Here is a 7,655-nt window from a genome sequence, read left to right as displayed (position 1 = left end):
CCCAAAAATCAATAGCATTACTATATACAAACAACAGACTGAGAGAGAAATTAAGGAGACCATACCTTTCACAATAACATCCAAGATATTGAAATGTTTAGGAATCAATCTAACAAAAGAAGTAAAAGATCTATTCAATGAAAACTACCATACTCTGAAAAAAGAGATCAAAGAGGATTTGAATAAATGGAAAATATTCCTTGCTCCTGGATAGGAAGAAGCACCAATATGAAAATGGCCATACTCTCAAAATTGTTGTGCAGATTCAATGCAATCCCAATTAAAATACCATTTGTATACCTCACAGATCGAGAGAAAACATTCCTAAAGTTCATCTGGAAGCAAAAGAGGCCTAAAATAGCAAAAGCAATCCTGGGCAACAAAGGAAAGGCACGAGGCATCCCAATCCCTGACTTGAAATTATATTACAAAGCTATTATCATAAAATCGTCATGGTACTGGCACAAAAACAGGCCTGAAGATCAATGGAACAGATTAGAAGATACAGACACAACTACAAACATAGTTGGTCAACTTATCTTTGACAAAGGGGCCAGACATGTTCACTGGAAGAAAGATAGCCTCTTTAATAAATGGTGCTGGAAAAACTGGCTTCCCACATGCTGAAGACTAAAATTAGACCCATGTCTTCCACCATGCACTAAACTAAAGTTAAAATGGATCAAAGATCTAAATATTAAAATAGAAACACTAAATTTATTGGAAGAGAAAGTAGGTAAAAATCTTGAAGACATAGGGTAGACAGAGTTGAAGAACAGAAACCAAAATGCATGGGAAATACTTCAAAGAATCACCAACTGGGATCTCATCTTATTGAAAAGATTTTGACATCAAAAGAAACCACTAAAAGAGTAAAAAGAAAATCCATAAATTGGGAAAATTTTTAGCCAACTGCCCCTCAGACAAAGGACTTCTATCTAGGAGATATAAAGAACTTTAAAAAAATCAGGCTCCCAAATTCATAGACCCAATCCAAAAATGGGCATCTGAGATGAATACACACTTCTCCAATTAAGAAATACTAATGGCGAATAAATACATGAAAAAATGTTCAACATCATTAGTCAGCCGGGCTTGGTGGTGCATGCCTGTAATCCCAGCACTTGGAAGGCTGAAGCAAGAGGATCATTGTGAGTTCGAGACCAGGCTAGCCTGCGCTACAAAGTATGCTCAAGGCCAGCCTGAACTGCATATAGAGACCCTGTTTCAAAAAAGACTAAAAGCAAAACAAAACAAAGCAAAAAAACCCCATTAGTCATTTGAGAAATGCAAATTAAAACAACACTGAGATTCCATCTCTCCCCAGAAAGAACGGCTATCATCAAGGAATCAACCAGTAACAAATGCTCGAGAAGCTGTGGGGAGAAAGGAACCCTACTCCCCTGCTGGTGGGAGTGTAGACTGGTGAAACAACTGTGGAAATAAGTTTGGAGATTCCTCACAAAATTAGGATTGGAAGTCCCACTTAACCCAGCTATTCCCCTTCTGGATATTTTCCCAGAAGAATTAAAAACATCATACCACAGCGATATATGTGCACCCATGTTTATTTTTTTTTTTCCTTTTTGCACTCATGTTTCTAGCGGCACAATTTGTTATAGCTAAATCTTGGAAACAATCCAGATGCCAATCCACTGAGGAATGGATAAAAAAGATGTGGTACTCCAGGCTTTTGTAAGTAAATGGATGCAACTAAAGACCATGCTCAGAAGTGAAATAAATCGGACCCACATGTGTAAACATCATATTGTCTCCCTGGTGTAGCAACTTGAAAGAATAAGTAAGACTGAAAACGTACAATAGATGATAAGAAAGGGAAAGAAATTGCTCAAAGGAAGGAATGACTGGGATGAGGGAAAAGAGAAAAGAAAAAGAAGGCAAGTTTTATATATATATATATATGTATATATACATCTGGGATAACTTTACTGCTGATGTCTGATGGTCTATTGAAAGGAACAGTTAATGTTTAAAATTTTTTATATTCTGACCAATTTTGCATGCGTATATCTGGTAATCTGAGCAACTGATTTGAAGGCAACAATATGCAATGGAACTACCATGGTGAATTCCTACCATTTTGTCTAATGAACCCTGTATTATCTCTAATGTTTTATCTAATAATTATTTTCTTATTCTCTTTAATGGTTTGAACAATCTTCCACTCATACACCTGGTAATCTGAGCAATGTAGTTGAAGATAGCAATATGTAATATAACAACCATTGTTAATTCCTATCATTTTGTCTTGAAATCCTGTATTACTTTAAATGTCCTTGCTTTGGTTCATTTATGTTTGTGATGCTGGTATGCTGCTATTGTTCCTTTTTTATCTTTTTCTCATTTACTACTTTCTTTAAAATAAAATTTTAAAAAATGAACATGTTAAAGATTTTATTCAGCAAATAAGCAGAAAACCAGGTAGATATTATATGAGATTCAGAGGAGAAATCAAACTGCATACTTACATAAAGAATATTGAAATGAATATGAAAATGGAGACAAAGCTAACTTCCTTCATAGTGAGAGAGGAAGGTCCTTGGAATTCTATCAAGCAGGACAGAATTGCATGTTCTTAGATTAGAATTATTTGCTATTAGTTACAGTTTACATAGTTGTGAAATAGCTTCAGTAGAATCACAATTAGATAACCTAAGAAGTTTCATTTCAAGGCTAGCCAATGCACAATTTTCCCATTCACAGACAATGCATAATTTTCCATTAATGTACATGTTTTACCCTACATCACTTGGGAAACATTTAAAATTTTCTAAAATAATATTTGTAACAAGAATTAAACTCATTGTAGCAATCAGTATTATTTTATCCTACTTTGTTTACGTGCTTGAAATCAAATCCAGGGCCTCTGGGACATAATATCCCTGTTTTTACCACTTTATTTTCTTCATTTAACAATAGTCAGGAGACCGCCATTAGGATCCCACCAGGAAATAGATGGCACACTCAAAAGGAGCAGTTTACTAGAGCTTATGGAAGGAAATATTTAACAGATGTAGGCTGAGAAACCAACAAGATAAAGCCAGAGCCAGCTTCATGGGGACCACTATTGCCCCTCATTTTAAAGAACAAGGGGAGGGACTGTTTCAGAACCCAGTGGGGCTCAAAAGTTAAAGAAAGAGGTGTCGCCAAATATAGATCATTTTTTTCCCCACCCTGTCTCTATGCCTTTTACTATATGAATTTTTCATACTTTTCGTGAAAGGCGTGAAACCCTTATCCCCAACCCATGCGTTTGGGCTTGCCCACAGAAAGGGGCAGCCATAGCAGTGTCACAGTTGTAAAAGGCATTTTGTCTTTCCATTTCTGCCATCATTATGACCATGTATTTGTGTGAACCTATTGGATCGTTACCGACACCTGCAGCACACCCCAGTTTTCCATTGGTTAGCTGACAGTATTCCAGATGAGGAAGTGGTTCCAGTCAACATCAGTAGAGCCAATGAGCCAATCTCAGCTAACCTCAGAGATGTGAGCAGTGAATGTTGCGATTATGTTCAGTAATGTCATTTTGGAAATAGCTAATAGATTCGCTATTCATATGACCTAAATTGATACTCTTAGCCACTTTTATCCACTACCCATTCTATGATCCCCTTATTCTCTACTTGTAGAAAGGACTCTTTTCTCAAGGCCTTCATACCTACAAGCTCCAAGTCCTTGATGCCCCTGACTTTGATGGGTTTTTATTGATTACTAGCACAGATCAAAGAGCTTCTGGATGAATTCCCAGGTTGGCAAACATAGTCTTCATCCCTATTGTGTAACAGAAACCCAAATTTCCCCTTCATATGTCAAAACAATCACTTTGGCCAGTACCATGGCCAAGAGGCAAGAAAAGTCCTAATGGTTATGGGGGCAGTTTCAGTTTCTAATTTATTGGAGTAATTGTTCCCTGGTGAAATCATTCTTCTTTTAGGCAATAGGCCCTCTAAATATGCTAAACCAAAGCTTTTGGGTATGCTAAATGACTTAGTTAATTTTTCTCATTGTTGAAACAAAATAACCAACACCCAAAATTAAGGAAGGAAAGGTTACTTAGCTCACAGTTTGCGGAGGTTTCTGTTCATAATCAGCTGGCTCCAAGGCAGAGTGGCATGGCACCGGGGCGTTAGTTGAAGACCGCAGGAAACAGCAAAAGCAGCAAGAGCAAAAGGAGGGAGGAGAGCAAGCCTCTTTTCCTCCCTTATATTGTAAGCAGGCTACCACCCCCTAGGGCGAGTGCAGCACTCACACCACCTCTCTGCCCTCCTCTTACACAGGATGAGGATATTTACAAAGTGAGGACCCTGACACCCTGCGGAGTCGCTTTGTTAAACTTCTAAACTTCTCCAATTGACACAATGTATCAACCATTACACTAAGCAAAACATTTCTTAAATAGTTTATTAAATGCTATAGTAAGAAGGGCTATGGTATTTGCTGCCCTTTGCTTTCTGTGCCCTTGTGGAATGCAACGTGTTGATGCACACCTGCGTCTTCCAGAACAGGTCACAAATTTTGCAGGGTGTTGTCTTCCAGGGGCAACTGCTACTGAGCCTCAGCTTGGTTCTTTGTCACTCTTTAATTGATTCTAAATCATACAACTGCTGCTAGATTGAAGGAAAGGTTTTTTCTGTTGGTAGCAGCCCTTTGCTACACTTCCTGTGCTGTAAAACAAATTCCTTAGTCAGAGGCAATGATATGTCAGATACCACCGTGATTATAAGAGTATCTGTAAGTCCACCCATAGTAGTGTTTGTAAAGCCACTTTGGTATGAAAAGTAGACTATATTTGAAACATATAAACTCATTTTGCAGTATATTTGAAATATATATTGAATATATATATTTAATCCGGGGCCTTCATACTGAGCTATGTCCTTAGCCCTTTTTATTTTGTGACGAGATCTCACTGAGTTGCCCAGAATGGCCTCAAACTTGCAGTCCTCCTGCTTCAGCCTCCCAGAGTGCTAGAACTACAGGCATATGGCACCACACACAGTTAAAATATATAACTTTTATATGAAGATTTATTACTGCTCCTCCCTGATGGAAACAGCTCAATATAATCATTGGGATAGTGGCTGGATTATTTCCTCAGAAAAGGGTGCATGTTGGAGCTGAGTGTTGGTGTCTGCTGATGGAAAACTGAGAGACAGATCAGAGTTGGTAAAGGGAAGTTATGTGTTTGAGCCCACGTAGTGACTATACTTTTGTCACCATAAACCCTTGGTAACCAAACATACTGAGCAGGCAACAGGATACATTGGGAAAAGAAGGTAAGAATCACCCACAGGATGGGTCATTTTATCCTTTTGATTACTTACCCTTCTGTACAAAAAAAAAAGGCTTCTGGTGACCCATCTTCACCTTCCCACCATAAGTTGTCAGCAAGGAGCATTTCTATTCTTGGTCTGTGTCCATTTCGAAAGATACATCCACACACTTTTCTACCCATCTGTCTTATTGCCAGTGCTCCAGTACTCTTCTTTCAAGATCCCCTATTTAACAAACCATTAGCCCATGACCCTAACACAGAGTATATATGTGTGTAGGTCTTCTTTATTCTAACCAGAGCTAGCCAGATGTGCCTCCTGAATTTCTGCTCACTGGGATGATTTCCTTCACCGCTGTCAGGAATGATACTCCAGGAAGGTGCAGTGCAGCAGCTGTTCCCCTCCAGTTGGTACAATCATAGAGATTGCCTACTAGTACTAGATCATGCCTTTTCCTCCTCTATTAGTTGTAGGGAGACCACATAAGGCTATGGATGTGAGTTTTTAAAGCTATAGGAAAGCAGCAGGGGCAGGTACTACAGGGACATCAGCTACACACATGTGAAATTTATCCTTGACCTAGTGGACCCTGAACTGGTATGTACTCTTCCCTTTTAACATAGTTACTGCTGCACACATCCAACTATGGTTCAGTAGATCAGAAAACAGTCCATGATGGGCAATTCAGGTCACATAGTTACTCGGCACCCTGTGGTCAGGGATTCAGTCTCTACCAGGGTCCAATGGCAAGCAATAAGCTGATTTTTGAATGAAGAAGTATTGTGAGCAGAACAGGGTATGCATGACCTCAATAAAAAAAGAAACCTTACAAATCTATACTGTGATTGCCTCAATGCAGATAATTCTGGCACCATAGAATGGGGCATAAAGCCAAATAACAGGGCAGTTGGCACTGTAACCTGGGCAAGCCCTTGTTTACCTCATGCCTCATTGAACCCTGGAAGCCTGAGAACTGGATGATAAATGGTTATAGAAGCATGCTCAAGTGTGGTAGTTTGGGCCAGAAATGTTTCAGATGCTGGACTTCTATATATTTGCTGTACTAGCTAGCTTTGTGTTATTACAACAAAATGCCCAAGACAGCTAATTGATGAGAGATAAAGGGTTTTTTAGCTCACAGTTTTGAAGGATCAAAGTTCAAGATCAGGTAGGGTCATTTGCTTGGCCTCTTGTGAGGGTAGCACACCATGCCAAGAGTATTTGTTGGAACAAGTGATCATCTTCAGAACACAAGCAGAGCAAAAGAGAGGATGAGAGGAGTCAGGCTTACTCCTTTCCTGACTTCACACCTCCAGTGACTTAAGGACCTCCCACTAGGCTCTGTCTCTCAAAGGTTCAGCACCTCTCAAAATCACCACTCTGGGAATCAAGACTTTAACCACAGTAGACTCTTGGGAGCATCCAGACCACACCCAAGCACAGCATTTACATAAACATAATGCAGTATCTTGGGGATGAGTCCTAAGCTAAAACATGAAATTCACTTGTGTTTTATATACATAAAAATATACAATACACATAGCTCAACAATGATTTTATATGATTTTTTTAGTGTGCTTGCAGTTTGACCGTGGCCCTCATATAATCCTATAATTATAGAAAGTCAGTTATGAAATATTCCACTTGTAGCATCTTGCCAGCACTCAGAGTTTCAGATTCTGAAATAATCCAGATTTTGAATTTTTGGATTGAGGATATTCATCCTAAAACGTTGCCTCCACAGTACAAGAGACCAATCAAATGTGCCTCTTTCTTTGTGGTGAGAACTAGCAATTGAGCAAATTGCCTCACTTTAGTGGGAAAAGTTCAATATATTCCAGACTAGAAATCTTACTGATATGGTAGCACCATAATTTGTGTGGAGTTCGTCTACCCACTGGCATGCAGCATCTTACTAAAGTACTTCATTTGATGGCAAATTCACATACTGTAACTAGAGTGCACAGTATTTTTTACCTTAGCCCCAGATGCACAAAGAGGGTCTTACTCTCCTTGCCTCTTCCCCATGAAGTCATAGAAGGTTGACTGTACCCCTGTGGAAGGTCACAATGCCTTTCAAGTAACCCTCTCTTACAGTTACAGCTAGTCTCTCTAGGTGTCCATAGCCACCTACTCCTTGTCCATTTAGTTCTGTACTAGTTTGCTAGGGCTCCTATAACAAATTATCACAAAGTAGGTGGTTTACACAGTAGAAATTCATTGTCACAGGTCGAGGTATAGACATCAGAAATAATAATGTTGCAGAATTTATTCCCTTTTTTTAGAGAATCTGTTTCTTTTTTTTTTTTTTTTTTTTTTGGTTTTTGGTTTTTCTCCGGTACCGGGAACCGAACTCAC

This window comes from Chinchilla lanigera, unplaced genomic scaffold (genome assembly GCF_000276665.1).
Source record: "Chinchilla lanigera isolate Chin_1 unplaced genomic scaffold, ChiLan1.0 scaffold00043, whole genome shotgun sequence".
Lineage (NCBI taxonomy): Eukaryota > Metazoa > Chordata > Mammalia > Rodentia > Chinchillidae > Chinchilla > Chinchilla lanigera.
Note: the sequence above shows the minus strand (reverse complement) of the source record.